We start from the raw sequence: 18,283 nt of genomic DNA on the forward strand, positions 1-18,283 counted from the left end.
CTGTGCAAAGGATTGTTTTATTTCTGTGTGGGTTTATTTATTTTTTTATTATTTTCTGCCAAACCAGAAACAAACAAACAAACAAGCAAAAAACAGAAAAAAAGTCCATTTCATATTGACTGATCTCTTTCATGCCATCATGCCACTATAAGTTAATAGTTCTGTTTCATTTTCAGATTTTGATTGCTATTTTCTTAGCCCTTAGAAAAAAAGCTTGAAATTGCTTTTTCATGAAAAAAAAAAAATCTGCCTCCAAATTAAAGAGAGAAAAAATCTGTTTAGAGAAAACAAAAACAACAACAAAAATGAATAAAATATGTTAAACTGACTCCATTTTCTTATTGGCTTGCAGGTAAAGCTCTTTGGAAGCTGTCTAACTAATTTCTCATCTTAAAAATGATATTATAGCAAATTGTCTGTTCAGAGAAAACCCCAGTAAATTTCCAGTCCTTGTTTAATATGAAGTGATACTTGGGCAAATGTACTATTTCAGAATGAATAAAATAGTGCAAAACTAGAGATGTCAAACAAATTGAAATCACCTGACATTCAGGGCTAGGTAGTGGAGCAGAATCTCACCAGCTTTGAATAAAATAACATGACCTGAATGCAAAACCCTTTTGAAATGCAATTTCCTTCTCGGGGCACACACAAATCAGACACAGATGCAGCAATGTCTCCTTGCCTTTCAGCTGATCACAGTGCATGTTTCTAGCCCACCTTGACTGCAAAGAAGTTCAGTACTTAAGCCTCAGTGGATCAGCATGATCATCTAATGCCATCTGCCTCTCTTGGAGTTATTCCTGTTATTGCCCAAGCAGTACATCTTGGAGAAAAACCGGAAAAAAATGGAATGGATCTTCCTAATCTTCTTGAAATCTAGAAATGATGCACACTGAACTGCTACCAACTCACCCAAAAAGGATTTCTTGGAGGTCCTTGACACAAGCAGCAACCCAGCTACCTCTTAATGTTCTCTGACAATGTCATAGACCATAGCGGACTGCTTTGCATCATTCCCATCAAGGTGCTTAGGAGGAAGGATGAATCCTTTTGACATTTTTAAGGTGCTAGAATAGGATCTGGGGAAGTGAGGCAGGTTTTTGATGCAGCCCTGGTGATCAGGGGACAGGGTTTGAGAAGGGAAAGCACTGGAGACTTTTCTCCAACTTGTCTTCATTTACCTACCAGTGTCCAGGACGCCATCAAAGTATCAATGCTCTTGAACATCTTTTGTTTGGGTGAGGTTAGAGTTAAATCTTTCTAACGCATTTTTGCTGCCAGCAGTTGCACGCAGCTAGAAATGGATATCTAAAGAGAGTGCATACGAAGCAACTAACCACAATTGGTGTTAATTTGGAAGTGTTAGATTTGAGGGTCCATGAGAATAAAGTTCCCTGAACAGATCTCAGTTGTGGCCCCAAGTCAATGCAGGGTGTTGTGCTGGGTGTGTGAACTTGAGGAATTTGAGCTAAGGATCATGATGACACTAAGACACCAAAGAATACATAAATGGCTATGCAAAAAAAAATCCTCCTCTTTTTCCACATTATTTCAGTATGTATTTTAATGGAATTTTGGATGAAATTCAGCTAATGCTTGGAAAGGTTTGGGCTGTTTTACTATCTTAACCATATGTCAGTGCTTCAGTCCTTCTCTGCTAGATTTAGGGTGTCTACAAACCAGTAATGGAGTCTAATCAAGTGTGTCCGGAAAGGGACAAACCCAGCAGTGTGTGACCAACACAATAACTTCTTTTTCATTTTTTTCTAACTTCCTGGTGTGCTAATATGATTATTGTCCACGGACATGGAGTCTTTATTTTAGGAAAATCTTGGAGCGGATTGCAAACACATTCCTTATCCTTTCCCTGAGAAAACATTTATGCTTGTTTTATGGTTGGGTAGTTGCTCAAATGCCCATGCAATGTGTCCGAGGGGGGTTGGCGTGTGGGAAGAGCAAGCCCAGCTGCCCAAAGAGAGTCTCCTGAGGGCAAGCTTGGCACTTTGGCCAAGAATATTTTTGAGGGGGTTCAGTGGAGCTCCTGACAAATCACTTCCATGCAAGTCAGCCAGGCCAGGAGGACAGAGGTAGCTGCAGCTGAGGCTCGTAGCTGATGTCGGTGGTGCAAGGTGCCCCAGGCACCCGTGTCTAACCAGACATGGCCCACAGAGGTGGCTGGTACATAACCCCTGCACTAGCCATGGGCCATGAAAATGGGCATGGAGAGGACAGGGTGGACAGCAGAGGTGTACAGTCCCCACCTCCCCCAGGGTGGCTTTCCAGTTTTGAGAAGAGGAAGACATTCCTCAGCTTCTTGGGTCTTCCTGGAGGATGGTGGCACGGCCTTCCTTTGCTTTAACTGTCCTTTTCAATTCACAGTAAATTAAGATTGCTATTATTATTATTAGAAAAACACTTGAGCAGCCCAGGGAGGCAAGTTACGAGGAGCTGGTGACATCCTGAATCTCACACAACCTTTTACCCTCACATCTGTGCGTTTTCATCAGCTGAATTAAAAGTGAGTAGAAATGCTCACACAATTACAAGTTTCTATGTATAAAACGACTGGTTGGGTACCCACGCTGCTGGGTCCTGTGCCAATTAGCTGAGGCAGAGCACAGTGACTCCAGCTTATCCGCACAGCACAGGGCTCTTCGTCATCTCAGCCTTTCCCCTCTAATAAGGGGTTGTGCTTCGGTCGCATAGTTTGGTCTCCATTCATAAACAGAACACATTGCAATGTGAAAATCTGGTTGTAATCTTCCCGCATGATTTCTGGGGGCATGGCATTTCACTCCTAAGCAAGGGGACTACGAGAACTTTTCTGTTATGTCCTTCTGTTAAACACCATTGTGAGACATCACTCAGGGGTGTCTTTGTGCTCCTGGGGGCATCGTGGATGGGAGCCCTCCTGCCTTAGGGTTGATGGCAAAAGTCACTGGGTCAATGAAACCAAGTTTCAACTAAAGCACCTGCAGCCTGGTTTGCTACTCCACAGAGAGCAGCTGGTATCTGCAATGCAAAGGATCCCACTCAGCACGGCCTCCCCTCCTTCCCCCATAGAAATGTTGCAACAAAAAAACAACCCTCTCTAAATAAAAACAACATTGAAAGATCTTCTGGCCCTCAAGGATCTATTGTCCCTAATTCCCCTCTCATTACCACTGTTTATCTAACACTTTTGCACTTGGGTTCACAGGTTATCAAACGCCTTAGCCTTGTCATTGTTGGTCCTCACCCACGCTAAGGATGGCACTGTCAGGATGCTCAGGCTTTGGGGCTGGACGTGCTACAAGGGATCAAAATGCTTCCTGTGCAGAGTGACAACCACATCAGCAGAATGTGTGCTGGGAGAGTACAATTCTGTTGTTTCAGCGCCACAGCTCCAGTTCAGGAGACAGCAGAGCGTCTTCCTGTCTGCCAAGTGCAATGCAATCCATCTGCTCCCTTTGACATCACTTTGCTGCCTCTTGCAAGACCTATTCCCCACCGTCTCTGCGCTTTCCAGGCACACCGTGACTCATGTTCTTCCCAGGTACAGCAAAGCTGTGAATTTCCTTTGGACATTATAGCAGTTCTCTTATTTTGACGGTCTCCTGCTTCAGTAGCTTTCACAGGGTTGTAGTTCTTGGTGTGAAGAGTAAAACAGATGTTTTGTTTTGTTTTGTTTTTCCAGCAAACAGCAAAGTTATTTCTACGAAATAACACAATAAGAAAGCAAGATCCTGCCAAATCTCAGAGCATTAACCTGCAGCTTTAGCAGTGTGCATTTTCCGTTTAACCCACTAGTAGCCAGAAAAGCAAGCATTTAGTGGTAATACAGGTAAAATGGGCTGATGTGATGTATGAGGCAGATCTTTGTGAGTGGATTCACCTCCCCTCACTTTAACCATACAGAAATAAGACTTAAATGTGGTGGAGAGCCACCCTGGGGCCCCTCATGAATCAATGAGGAGGAACAGATGTATTTAGGGTGTGATGGCTACTGCAGAGCAAGATTGAAGAAGGTTGAGGTCCTTTAGGTGTCTCTTTCTCTTTATTCAGTCTAAGGGTGACTAGCTCCGACTTTGACACCATGAGACAGGTGAAACATGCTGTTTTCAGGTCAATGAAGAGGTTGGGTGCTGGAAAAAGCTTTCTGCCTGGAGCCTGGCTGTGCACTGGAGCAAAGCATGACACCTCTTCCAAACCATAGGAGTACACAGCGGCATGTCTCCAGGATGAGCAAGGTGATAACGTCAAGTATGAGCAAAAGAACACAGTCTGAGCTTTGGTAGGAATGAAATATAATAAAGCTCAGTAAGTCATTGTGTTTCTTGGTAAAGTACCACGTACAACTATAAATTGTCTGTGTGATTCTACAGGTGACAGAAGATGTATCGGTCTCCGATCGCTGAGCTGATTTAATGCATGAATCTGTAACAACATTGTTTGCTTAAATTTATGACACCGAAGTGGAATGAAGCCTCTCAGATGTTTAAGATGTGATTTTCCCTGCTGTAAGCAGGCTCCTTTGTTCTACTCCTGCACTCCTTCAATACCTAACCTTGTAAATGGGTCTAAAACAAGGAAATTTGGGTTAGGATTAGGGCTTCCTAATCCAATTTTAAGCCTCTATTTAATTGCTCCTTGGAGGCCCAAATACTGATGATTTCTCCGTTTTAACATCTTTGGTTTAACATGAAACAAAGCGGAAATTATATTTGCTATCAGAGCAGTTGCTGTAGCTGCCACATGGATGTCAGGTGAAGGTGAGAGGAAGAGAAGGGGCTTTGTCTTCTCGGGAACATGAAGGGATACCGCAGTGCTGCTCATAGGAAGTGGCCATCCAATAAAACGTCTGGGCTCTCTTCATCCTGCTGCCTTCCCTCTGCAAACGAGGGGAAAGAGCCCTTCTTTGCAACTGGTCTCAAGTTTCTTTTTCATCAGAGGAATGTAAATGAAAATACAGGGCTTACCACCAAGAATAGACGTACATTTAAGCTCTCTCAAATAAGCAGTCATCTCAGATTTCCAAAAGAATAGGGATAGACTGGTTTCGCTGTTAGAAAAGGGCCACATTTTCAAGCAAAATTGCTTCAAATCTTCCTCTTAACCAGCTGCTTCTTTTGAAACTTAAAAAGTCAGACAAGACTTCTCAGATAAACCACGCAAATGAATCATATTCCCAGGCAGAGAAGATCCTGATATTGAATTATTTCTTGCCAGTGTCCAGTCTTGCAATTCCTGGGCTAAATGAACAAGGATTTCCATGGAAAATGACCTAGGCTCCTTTTTCTCTTTAAGTTTTCTGTAGAGTTGTCCACTGGAAGACATGCAGCTGGGAAAATACTACAAAAACAGTTCCCAGGAATACTCATTTTAATGCCTTATTGCATGTGCTGTAGCTGTGCTTATGTTCTTTTTTAAGTTTCTTTTTCCAGTAACGAACACATTTACTGACAGGAACAATTACAGAAGCAAAAAAATAATGGGAAGAAATTGTATAATTCAAATATTCACATTGGAAACTTGGAACAAAGTTCCTTTGATCATGTAATAAAATCATATTGCACTCTCCTGTAAATCTAATGGCTAATAAAAAAAGGGTTGGGATTTGAATACTGATAAGAAAAACGGATTCATCTGATGTTATTTGCAACTGATGAAGAGATTTTTGGGGACAAGAGGAGGTATGTATTATGCATGCTCTGTGAGACCACCACAGCTTAAAGCAAGCAGACACAGGCAGCAGTGCACAGCTATGCCGAATGAAAAGGGATGGGAACTTTTGCCCACACTGAATGCTGGTTATTCAACACTAAGCTATTAAAAGATAAGGATATAAAGATATGATATTCTTATCCGTAACGATAGCTCTGCATCTGCTGCAAAAGACCTCCTGCACTAGCCAGTATGCCTCAGCTGAACTAGATGGAAATATGGCTATTTATGGTTATTATGACTTATACCCTGAATCAGGAAAAAAAAGATACCACTAAACTAACCAAAAAAAGCCATAAGTGCAATCCAATTGCAGGAATCACCATAAAGAATAAAAGCTAAGAATTAAATACCTTAGAAATACTCTTAAGGGTGATGCAGATTTTTTTAATATGGACACAGCAATGAGTCCTCAAAAAAAAAAATAAAAATTTGAACTGGAGAAATAGAAAATCTGTGCTGTCTATGCAGTGTAATTAAAAATTTGGCAAAAACACCACTTAAAACAGCTAGGTTGTTGGAGAATGTCAGCAATGACTGAACTCAGCTGGTTAACCTCTATTTCTACAAGAGTAATTGGAGAGACAACTATTTGGTTTGATAGGCAAAACCTCAATGAAAGGTTTTCTACTTTAGGTTTTCTGTCACTGTGCCAGGTCAGATCTCTGTATTAAATAAAAGATGGAAAAGAAACAAACAAACAAACAAAACAATACTCTCTTCAGTTAAAAATGTGATGACGACTTAGCTGGGCATAAATCCAGCTAAGCTGCCATCATCCATAACAGAAATGGGTGGAAATCATCCGTAACAGAAATTATTTGGTCATCAGTGGTAAGACGAGAAATCTGGCAGTATCCCATCCACCTGTGATGGATGTTCCTGAGTTTCTTTCTCATGCCACTGAACTCATTGGTGGGAAGCATATGAGGTTGTTCAGCAGCAGAAATGGCCCAGTTAAAAACCCCACCTGAAAGACAGCATGGTACATGGCCCACTTCTTGACTTTATGAGAAGAGATGGTGACGGATTGCAGTGGCTGAGAGGGCAGATAAGTAACTATTCAGTAGAGCGGTTTAAGCTTTCTTCCTTTTCTTATTTAAAAAGTGATTCTCTTAGGCACAACAAAAGTGAAAAGAGGTTAAATCTATTCATTTCAAAGGACACTTGTGCAAAGATACTGAAGAACGCATAAAAGTAATTTGTGAGCTCCACTTCTTACTTAAGTCAACTATTTTCACAAAGGATTCATGAAGCATGTTGGGATTCTTTCAAGTGCCTTATTTTCAGCTACGGAGAGGAAAACAATCTTTTAGTTTAATAGCCCAACTTTTTAAATATTTATGCCTGATCTGCAAATCTGCCAACATTTTCTCCCTTAATGGATGATTAGAAAAATTTCTTCAGTTCTTACTTTATCTTTCTGCTGAGCTGGTGTCATGTGGATTGGTGCGCAGTGGTTTGGCACACTGCAGCAAGCTAAAGAGAAAGGAAACACCAAGCTAAAGAGAAAGGAAAATACTTTTGTACCAAAATGAGGATACTTACTGCCCACCTTCCATTTTCTGAGCCTGACAGCCCAGAATGGAAGTGCTTTTTGGTAAGGTACCTGGGTCTGTCAGGTAATTCCTAGAAAGTGTGGAAAGAGACTTTAACCTTTTTGCCTCCATCAGATAGTTTTTAACGAATTTAGAATGCTGTCAAAATGTCTTCTGTAGCATACGCACAAGAAGAAGGGCACAATCCTGAATAGGAAATTGTGCATGATCCCACTGTTTACTCCAAAGGGAAGAGCATGCACAATGCAGAAAGCCTATGCATCATTTACACAGTACTTAATTTCCTCAGATTTCCTTACGATTACCTGAGTCCCGAGCCATAAGTCTTTTACTCCCCCCAGCAGCTCCACAACAGTGTATTTTTCTCCAGAGCTTCGGGCTTTGTGGCAGTGAGGTCTTCAGAGGTGGAGTTAATTTCCCACAAAGAAACCAACAGCTAACAGGCCGATGTGGATGGCTACATTTCTTTTCAATATTTGGATAAACTCTGATTCAACTTACTTTTTTAGCATTTTTTTTACAATGTAATTATTTGGAAAACAGAACAATGTACAGTACCAAGAACATTCGAAAATAGAGATTGAGCAATAAGAACATTATAGGACTTGATTTCAAAAGAATGCATGCAGCAATTATTCCAGGCTGCATTAAATTACAAAAATTGAGAAAAGCTGTGACCTAGATATTTCTCCTCCTGAAATATTTTTCATTTCAAGTGTCTACTTTTTTTTTCAGGGTCCGTTTCTAATGAAAGGAGTATTATTTTGTTGGTAAGGTTTTTATCTTCGCAAACCCATTATGCTATATTAACAGGTTGCAGGGGATAGTTAAACACAACAGAGACATATGTAGTCCCAGTAGAGCAGACCAACAGATTTTGAAACAAAGATACTCTGCAAACCACTGGAAGTTATACAAAACAGACAGGAGAACTATTTAAGAGAGGAAACCTGATATGAATCCAGTGCTGGAATTGAAAAGCTGAAAAGCTCAAAGAGCAAAACTCAAGTATAAAATGTTATCTGTGCAGGAGGGGATTAGTTATGAGCTGAATTATATTAAAACACAGTCTATGCTAAGGAAAAGTTACAACACACATTTTTTTTTCATAGGAAAAATACAGCCATTTTTCATGGATTCAGTACTGGAAAAGCAGCATTGTACACAACAGAGGAAAGAATAGCTACAAATATAGAGAAATTACTGGTTTTCTTGGTGTAATCAAGTGCTGTAGAATGTGATAGAAGACCAACAGAATATAGTGTCCTGCCAGGAACTTTCATAAGAGTGTGTAAAGATTAATTAAAAATACCAAACACAAGGACGTTGTAATTGTAATAATTGCTCTGATTCAGGGTCAGGACTGCCTGGGTAGATTATACGGTGAGTCATATATTTTTTTAATCTGCTCCCAAACAGTGATTATCAACGTAGACCACAAGTTCACCTGTGGAAACCTTACAGGATGAATGACTGTTGACTTAAAGATTTCAATAAATTGTTATTTACTGAAATGTTACTCATGGTTACAGTAAAGTCAAGTACTGATCTTCTACGCACAAACTACTTTATCTGAACTGATTTATCACCTATCACTAATAGCTCTAAGTTCCTCTGCATCCTGTTAAAACAGTTTCGCAAATATTTAACTGCATCATCACAAGTCCAAAGCAATTTTCCCTAGGACTTTATTGCCTCTTTGAAGTATCAACCTGTAGAAACACTACTCTTCTCATCACACCTAGCCAGATCAAGGTCCAGCAGAAATATTGCTGTATATTTTAGATGAAGACTTTCAGATGGGCTCTGATAGAGGCTTGCAGTCAGGCAGTTGGCACTCCCTTCCCAGAACTAGATGTGGCTTTTGCTACTGCCTCTGTGACTCAGGGCATGCCCACGCTGCAGTTACTACACATCATGGGCATGGCAGGGATACGTAGAGCTTCCCACACAGGGGAAAGCAAACACCTGAAGATCCAAATCTGAAAATCCTGGGGAAGAGGAGAAAGATGCCAAGGGACCAACCAAGTGTTTCCAAGAAGAAGCGTTGGCTTTGTGCCCCCAGGAACAGCCTGGTGGTGGGAGAACACCTGCATGCCACCTAGATGCATGTGTATGTGACAGGACATGCCTGGGACAGAGCATGGCCACATCTCCCCATGGCAAGCAGGAACCTGTTGTGATTTTCACTGAAGGAAAAAAATACCCTTACTCTAGAGTCTATTTCCCGAGATCAGAAGATCCAAGCCCTGAGCCCACAGCTCCCCCAGAGCTTGACAGCAATAGGTAGGAAATGTTTTCCTACATCCTGAATAATGGCTTTATCCACTCAAAATACGTTTTCAATACAAATATATCCTACATGAACTGAAAGCACTTACATTTGAAAGAGCTATTCATGTCTATTAAGTCAGACAAATGATTGAAATTTAACATTAAAAGTGCAACTCCACACCTTGTACCATTTATTGACAGGAAATTAGGAACAATTAGATCTCTGTAAAGCATGGCAAAACCATGATTGCCAAAGGTCAGACCTCAGGAAAACCCTGCAGAAAGCTCAACAGCCGAATTTCTTTGCAGGTATGCTTCTTTTCACTTATTTTGTACATATGGTTTCAGCAACAATCAGGTAAAATGGACAAAAACAGATTTCCCCCACCAGCTGTAATAAATTCAATCCATTTTTCCCCTCCTGTTATAAACAAGCAGAAATGTTGCATAGAGCAGACACTCTCTGGTCTTTTATGGGCATTATTGTGCTCTGGAATGGAAAGAGGACTGGCAAAGATTGCTTGCAAGTACAGGAATGAAGGAAAGAGAATTAATTTTCTGCAACTTGCTGTGTGTATTTCTTGAGTTTTAATACACTTGCATACAGAAAGTTCACAATGAAACACCTTGTGTAAATATTGCAAGCCCCTGCCTGGAATTCTGGCAATGAGCTGTCAGCAGATAAACTTTCGCTGTTACTTTCCGTAAGTGGATAGCCTTGAAAACACACAAGAAAAATAAATAAAAAAAAAAAAAAAGTAAAAAAAAAAAGTCAGATTTCATGATTTCCTTTTCAAAACGGATTGAAATGTTGATTCCTATGAGTTTGTGTCTGTCAAGACAAAAATTAAGAACTGATTTTTTTCCTAAAGGTTATATCCAATTCAACCCCATTTTGAATAAAATTTAATTTGGATTCTGAAGGTTTTAGGTTCTCATAAATATTCCCACATAGAGTATAGATTAGATAGATAGATAAATTGACAAAATCAGTATCTTTTTTTTCTTAACTTCCAGTTCTGGCTACCACTTGAGCCAAACATCCCAAAACAAAGCAAAGAGGAATATTCTCTTGATAATCCCAGCTGTGGCCAGAAGAAATTGTGCCTGAAATTGCGTGAGAAAATTTTGAGACAAATGAGCTTTGGCTAGCTCAGCTGTGAATGTCTGGATGCTTATTTAAAGTGAAGTGACCCCAAACTGCAAAGCACTGGATGTTCACTCGTCACTAATTTCTAATAGTCACTCTGAGACAGGGTGAAATGGCCAAGAAAGGGTTATGGGCTCCTTGTTTGCACAGAGGATTTAAGAGATGAATGAGGAAAGGAACAGTCTCAGGGGGGTGTAGGCCATGTTGGTTGGAGGAATTGCTTTCTTTAGGTGTTATGCTGGAGTTTTGATGTTGGAACCATAAGGTTTATAATGGCCAAAGGCAGAGAGTGATGGCAGCCATCAAGGTGGCATGGTGTCCTTGTAGGCAAGTCAACATCCACTGCTGTGGTTGGGCCTTGCTTCTCCTCTGCCTCATGGAGGACGAGGTGGAATAAGGGGTCCCTCCATCTCCATCAGGACAGACGTGACTCTCCCACTCCATCTCCTCTGCCACCGCCTCGTCCCTAAGGTGTTTCCTCCTCTACACGTTGGGCCACCTTTGTGCAGCCTTGGGCAAGGCTGAAGGGGCAGACTCAGACTTTGAGCAGTTCCCTAGGAAAAGCTGATTTTTGGGGCAATGGAGGGTAGGTGTGATGGAGGAGGACAAGGAGAATATGTAGTCTGGGAAAGTGGGAAGCCTTTTCTGTCTCTGGTCCCTCAGACGAGTGCAGCTGAGATGAGTATGTGCTTTTACAAGCAATTATTTTAAAGTGTGCCCAGAGGACACAATAGTCAGGCTTTATTGGATATGTAATACACACTGTGACAGTATATGGTGCTGTTGCAGGCCAAAATTACAATTCTGGGACCTTGCAGCATGCAGCTGCTCAGTAAAACAAAGGAAATCCCCCCAAAAGAAAGAGAAAAAAAAAAGGGGGGGGGGGGGGGAAGGGGAGAGTTAATATGCTTTTAAGCAAAATTCAAAACACAGATTCTATGACTTCCCTCATTTCAGGGTTTTTCTGTGCCTTTAGAGCCAGCTGGGGGAAATATGAAAGAGCATCTCCCCTAGAGTGGTGAAGGAGGTGGGAGGGGGCTCTGGAGGATCACTGGCATTGGAGAGGCCAGAGCTGGTGGTAGCACTTGCACTGGTACCACCAGGACTGTGACATCCCTGTTGGTTCTTCTGAGTAGATCTCCAGGCACATCAGTGCCATGGTTTAGTCCCACGTGTTCATCCACACGTAGTTGGCCAAGGAGATAGAGAAGAAGCACCTGGCAGGTTAAAGCTCTGACTCACTGGGACGATCACCTTCTGGGACAGGCTTGCAGCTAGTCCTGGAAGTCAACTGGAGCGAGACCATGCTCTGGGAACAGAGGGAGGCAGCTGAGGACACAAGCTGTGGGAGATCTGTCCCACCACAGGAACCACAGAGCAGATTTGCTCTTTCATGGTGCTTATTTCCTTCGTGCCACTGACCCTAACCTGTTTAGTAACTGACACATTGTTCTGCACTCTCGGTCATTTCCCATGAATAACTTTTTTGTTAGTTCACTTTCTGCTCTAAAAGTTATTTTGGTTTTTGGAAACTTTGTTGTTCTATTCCAGAAATCAGGCTAAGTGCTTCCCATCTAGAACAGAGTGCACGCAGATGTTGGCAGGGCAACCTCAAGACAAATTAGGATCTGACCAAGCACTCTTGCAAACAGACCAATTGACACAATGGGCCAGCAGAGTATGTGATACAGATCTTAGATAAGGCATGCAAAATTTAATAAGAAAAACAGTGAAGCAGAAAGAGGGGATTGTTAAGCATTCTTGAATGATCTGGGCAGGGACAGGAGCTGCTGTCCCTGCCCAGATCATTCAAGAACGCTTAAATTTCATGTTGTATACTATTAACATGACCTCAAGAAGCAATACCATTGTTTTAACAGTGATGTAGTGTGGCACAGATCATACAAAGCCTGTGTCTTATTTCATCATTGTAGTTCTACTGGAACATATTTCCATGTGGTAAGCATTGCCCAGCTGCTGGGCTGCGACTATTGCTTACCTTGAAATCCTTCTTGGAAATGCAAATAAATGCACAGACATTTCCAAGCCACTTTCTTTGCAGCCAGCTCTGCATTACGCACTCAGGACTATTTGCAGAACAGAAGGGGATGGCACCCCTTTGCTCAGAGCTGCTGCAATGCATGGACCCCTATGTTCACAGGAACCAACAGACACGGAAATGAGATTTCGGGACCAGGTGGGCTGGTCTGTCCCTGAGACCGTACACCTGTAGAGGTCAATCACTATAGAATGAAATACTTTGCTGGTTAAATCTGTATTGCCAGATTTACAGCTTCTTGTTGCTGGTTCCTCTGTGTGCTGGGGTTGAAGCCCCCCTGTTGTGACCGGATTCCCTGAGGTTGCATTTGCCACATCATAGAATCATTAAGGTTGGAAAAGACCTTTGAGATCATCTGGTACAACTGTCCACTTGTCACCAATATTGCCCACTACACCATGTCCCTGAGTACCACTTCTACCTTATCCTGTGTCACAGGAGGCTGGCAACGACCTGGCTTGCTATGGGTAGCACATGAGGGTTTGCAGGGTGACCCTACCTGTAACAGGCAGCATGGTGGAGGCTTTGCCCAGAGCTGGAAGAGGTGCTTTGTACCATGCATCAATGGGCTAACCAAAGCAAAGGCTTTCAGACCTGTTAACTCAGATTCAGGGAGTCTGAAGTAATACATTAGGTCAAAAACTCCATTAACTCAAGCTGAGTAAAAACATCACTGTCAACCACTATCCAAGTTTAACACAAACCTCTTTGGCTCCCTGGTTCAAGCAATTTTATCAACATTTGATCTCCTTTGACATCAGAGTTGGCTTCTGTCTCTAGATCATTTTGTCTAGACTCAATGTTTACATTAGACTTACCCAGATTGGCACCGTTTGCTTGGCAATCTCTTTGTGCGCGCGCATGTACGCTTATTGCAGCTTTGTTTACGCAGCTTCCCACTGAGTTTGTGACCAAAAATAAGCACAGAATTAAATGTAAGCAATACTCAGTGGGATACTAAATGCATTTTATAGGGTTTGCCTCTGAAGCAAAGGATATGAACTGATTTTCAGGCATCTACAAAGGCCCGTAATCAAACCCAGATCATCAGACAAGAGTGATTGTTCGGGTGAGCTAAATTTCTTCTGCTTTTCTCCATTGGAACAATTACCAAAACCTCAGTCATGTTCAATATGTAAGGTGGCAGCAAAACCCAAATCTCAAAACCTTTGCAGGACACTATTTTCTATATATACTTACTCTAACCCAGGGCTAGGCAGTCAGTGAAGAGCTGTGGAGTTCAGTAGCCTTTGGAAAAGAGCTGAAATGATATTAATAAAAGAGGAGGTTCATAGTTCATGATGGGTGGAGGTTGTTACTCCATCTAGGAATCAGCACTTGAAAATCAGTTTCTTCTTAAATACTGAGGAAAAGGATTTTTAAAGAGATAACGTATAAAGTCATGGATCTGAAAGCCAGACAGCATTGTCAAAGTACCCAGCTGCCCTCCTGCAAGTCACAACTGTAATATTTCAGAAGGTAGTTCAGATGTGCATCTCTGACTCGAGTTATCCTCTAGACAAACATTGCTCCTTGGCAGCCATGACTTCAGCTAGATTTCTTCTTCCATCATTGCTCTTTGATTGTCCTGAGTAAGAAGAACAAAAATATTAACTGTAACTATAAAACCAATATTTGGTCAACATGACTATCCAGGTCTTGAAAAGAGGAAGCGATGTGAACGTTTGGGGTATGACTAAAGCCAGTGAGGGAGCAAAAGAGTTCATGGGAAACTGCAATGTTTGCTTTCACCCAAAAGCTTCCAAAACTTTGCATTTTGTTCTCGTTTGTGTTAGTATTAATCGCTCTAATCAAGTTAACTATCAAGATATTGTGTAGTCCTGGATTCTTCTTTCTTCTAAGTGTCTCTTCCTGGTCATGTTCCCACGACACACGTTGGCTGTGGCCTGGCTGCTCATTATTGAGAACGAGACTTCAAAAAAGGACTAGGATGAAAGTTTTTCCAGGCAGAAGGGAACAGCACAAAGAAGAGAGGCTGTAGGTTTTCTGCTGCACCCAATACTGCTATGAATGGATTTTGTCTTTAGGAGACAGGAAAGATATTTTGATTTAGTTAGCAAAGCAGTTGTTTTTAATGGGCTGAGCTTTCTGAAATTACACCAAACACTTTGAAAGGTAGGGCTTGCAGCAGCTCCCCACCACTTGGAAGGAGCCTGAAGTGCTGCTCTATAGAGTTTCTATTGATTTTCTCAGACTTGTTTTTTCTTCTAGTCATCAGATCCATGTGACCTCCCCAGATGATGGCAGATCTCCAGCAAGAGAGCTTGAATGGCACACAAAAGTTATGTATGTATTCATGGCTGCAAACAAGCAGCTCCTGAGCCAATATAATGAGTACAAGACGCAGCTGAGCTGATACAGAGTAACGTGTGGATGTCAATTTTCAGCCAGTAGTGAGGTGTTGGCACACAATTGTTTGGCAAGCCCTTTGCCCTTTATGTGTCAGAAATGGTGTGTCAGTGCCTTTGTACAGCGAATGGCACTAGATGTTACGGGAAGTGCTCCTTGTTGCTTTAGGTTAGCTCTCAAAAAACTGCAAAACCCTCAGAAATTAGAAGTGAATCACAGGTCATTTCTGTTGCAAAATTTTAGTGATAACCCCTGGTCGTTCAAACCTTCCCTTTCACATGTAATCGCATCTTACGAGCTGTGGTGTGATGTTCCACTTACGTATATGGAGTAAGAAACGATGACTCACACCTTTTCCCAGTTGTTGTACAGGCAGCCCTTCCTATGTAGCGCTGTGATATATATCTGATTATGATGATAAGAGGTTCACGGCTATGCTTTAGCTCGTAGTGTAATTTCCAGACTGTATTCTGGAAATAACACAGCTAGAAATCCCAGCTTGTCCAGTTGGTCATAAAATGAAGCCCATTAAGGGCATCAGTGGAAAAAGCACTGGCCAAGTTTGTTAGAAGTATAAACTTACAAACCTATAAAGGAAATTTAATGTCAAAATTAATGTGCAGGCTCTGGAGAAAACCTCTCTGGTGTCAAGATATGCAGAATAACTGAATAAATCTGCTCAGGTCCTCACACAATCTTCCATCTAATTAGAGCAGCCTCGGGCAGAATCTGTCTGTGCAGAGATGGAAACCTGGGGCTGGGGGCAGGTTGCTGACCTGCACACGTGGTGGGCTCATGGACCTTTTTTCCATGGCACTCCAGCGTTTCTTCAGAGGCATTCATTAAGATCTTAAACAAGGCTGGATGAGATTTCTTCTGTAGAATCAGATGGGAAGCAGGTATGGTTGACAAGTGGTCCTGCGATGGAAACCTGACAGCTGTTGTACACAGAAACCCCTTTCTATTCTATTAGCCACTAATTTTAGGGAATAGAGGGGAATTGAGGAAACGTGGCACATTAAGCGCTATGATTCCAGGAACAGCTATTCCCAGGTTGTCTATTTTAAGCTAGCCAGGCTTCCCAGGAAGCCTTGACAGAGTTTCCTAGCTGTTGTGAGCAGTCACCTTGCAAAGCAAAGCTTGGCGTCATTCTTGACCCACCTTGCTGCTCTGACAAGCTCTTCCAAAACCTCCCTCCAAAATTTCTCACACAGAAAAGTGTCAGATTTTCTTGAGTAAAGGCTGTGTCCTTTGGACAATAGCAGTCATCAAACCATCTCCTGTGGCAATGAGTTCCATGAGCTAAAAAGATGCCTGAGGAGCTATTTCCTGGTATTCTTTCACTTTCCACCAGCTGTTGATGTTATTATTTAACTCATTATTAGTTTCAAGTATGATGCAGCATCGAGCAGTTGTTGTTCTTATTAAGGAAGGATAATTGGCTGTCTGGCCCCCGCTTGGATGAAAGCACATTTTTCTCTTGGGATTTCTCAGTGTTAGTCCATTTCTGGCAATAAAAGCAGATAGCTGTGATTTTAACGCCTTCCAAAACTTCAGATTACTGCAAAAGTGAAAATCAGATAGCGAGGCAAAATGGACAATATTTCCCCTGAGGAGTTCTTCACATGGACAGCCAGCAGGACGGTCACTTATGTGCACCATGAATTCTACTAAAATAAACACACCCTCCAAACTTCCTGGGCTCTAATTCATCCTGCTAAATTTGATTATCACTTAAGTCATTTAGAAAGCAAGGCATTCCCTGTGTTGTAAGAGTTTATTCACAAAGTCAGCTAAAAGCGATAGACACTGCACTAATTCAAACCAGAGTGTGGGGGAAAAAGGAGTTATGAAAACTTGGCTTAGACTGGAGACCGGAGAAGAAGTTAAAGGAAGAGCAGCATTTTTGAGGGAAAGGCGAATTGAAGGAATGAAGTTTTGAAATTCCTGTCTTTCCTGCCTCCCCAGCAAGCAGGAGAATCTAACGTTTGCTGGCTTCACTGGGAACAAAGCAGAGCTTGAAGTTTAAAGCTTCGCTGCTCCCACTAGCTATGTCACCATTGCTGCTTAGCCTCAGCTCCAGCTCTTGTACACACACCAAAATTCTCCAGATTGCTCAAAAACGGAGTTTGGTTGGTTAAAAAAAGAGGCTCTCCAGAAGCACTGGGGCACCAGAGAGGAGCATCTCTTCACCATGCTCTGCTCATGGGAAAGGCAAAAGCTGCTGCGGGTGGGTTTTCGGGGGCAGTGAACTAAACCACCTGCAGACCCACGCAGCGCTGCCCCTGCTGCTGACCCTTCTCCCTGATGCAATCTCTCTTCCTAAGTATGTATGTCGTGTGCCTACTGCACATGGCTGAGTTATGGATGGGAATGGGTTTTCCAAGCAGCCGCTGACATCCCAGCTGATGAGATGACACAGCCTGTGAGCGAGCATCGCTGCACACAAGTGGCAGGAGAAGATGCCACCCGTCCTGCACGGCCACATAGCTCTGCACCAAATCCCACATAAGACTTCTAGAAAGTCTCAAATAATTAACAGCATGAAGTTAACTGTATGTCAAACATTTCACGGCATATATCCAAACTGTAAATGAGTATCTGTTAGAACTTTATTTAGAGAAGCAAAACGCTGGAGGAAGATTTATTTTTGATATATCCAGCACATTTGCTTACCCATTTGCCCCTCTGAGAACTTTTGCTGTTCATTGTCCCAGTCTGGGCTCAGCTCAAGTCCATTTACATCCCATTTGCCTGCCCTTAGCATCAAATAAACTTTGAAAGAAATCAGAAAATGCAAGGGAGGCGCTCACTGTTTTATGTAGCTGGAAGAGAAGTGGGAACAGAGCTGTCTGTGTAATTTTTTTTTTGCATCCTGGTAAAAATAAGAGAATGAGAGTAGGCCTAGAGACATACCTGCCATGCAGGAGTCAGAGAAATGTTTGTGAGAGCCTGTGCAGTGCTGAGCCTCTGCCTGGATGCACCAAGAAGGAAGCAAGAGACTGCAGTAGCTGCGGCTGCTCCATCCTAAGAGTCACAAGGAACTCAAGCCACAACATGGAAAAGACATCAGCTGGACATAAGTACCCACCATCTAACCACTAACACGCTTGGGAGAATTGACTCAAGCATTTCAATCACAGTCCCAGGAAGTGAGTAGGTTGG

This window comes from Netta rufina (genome assembly GCF_964035555.1).
Source record: "Netta rufina genome assembly, chromosome: 8".
Classification (NCBI taxonomy): domain Eukaryota; kingdom Metazoa; phylum Chordata; class Aves; order Anseriformes; family Anatidae; genus Netta; species Netta rufina.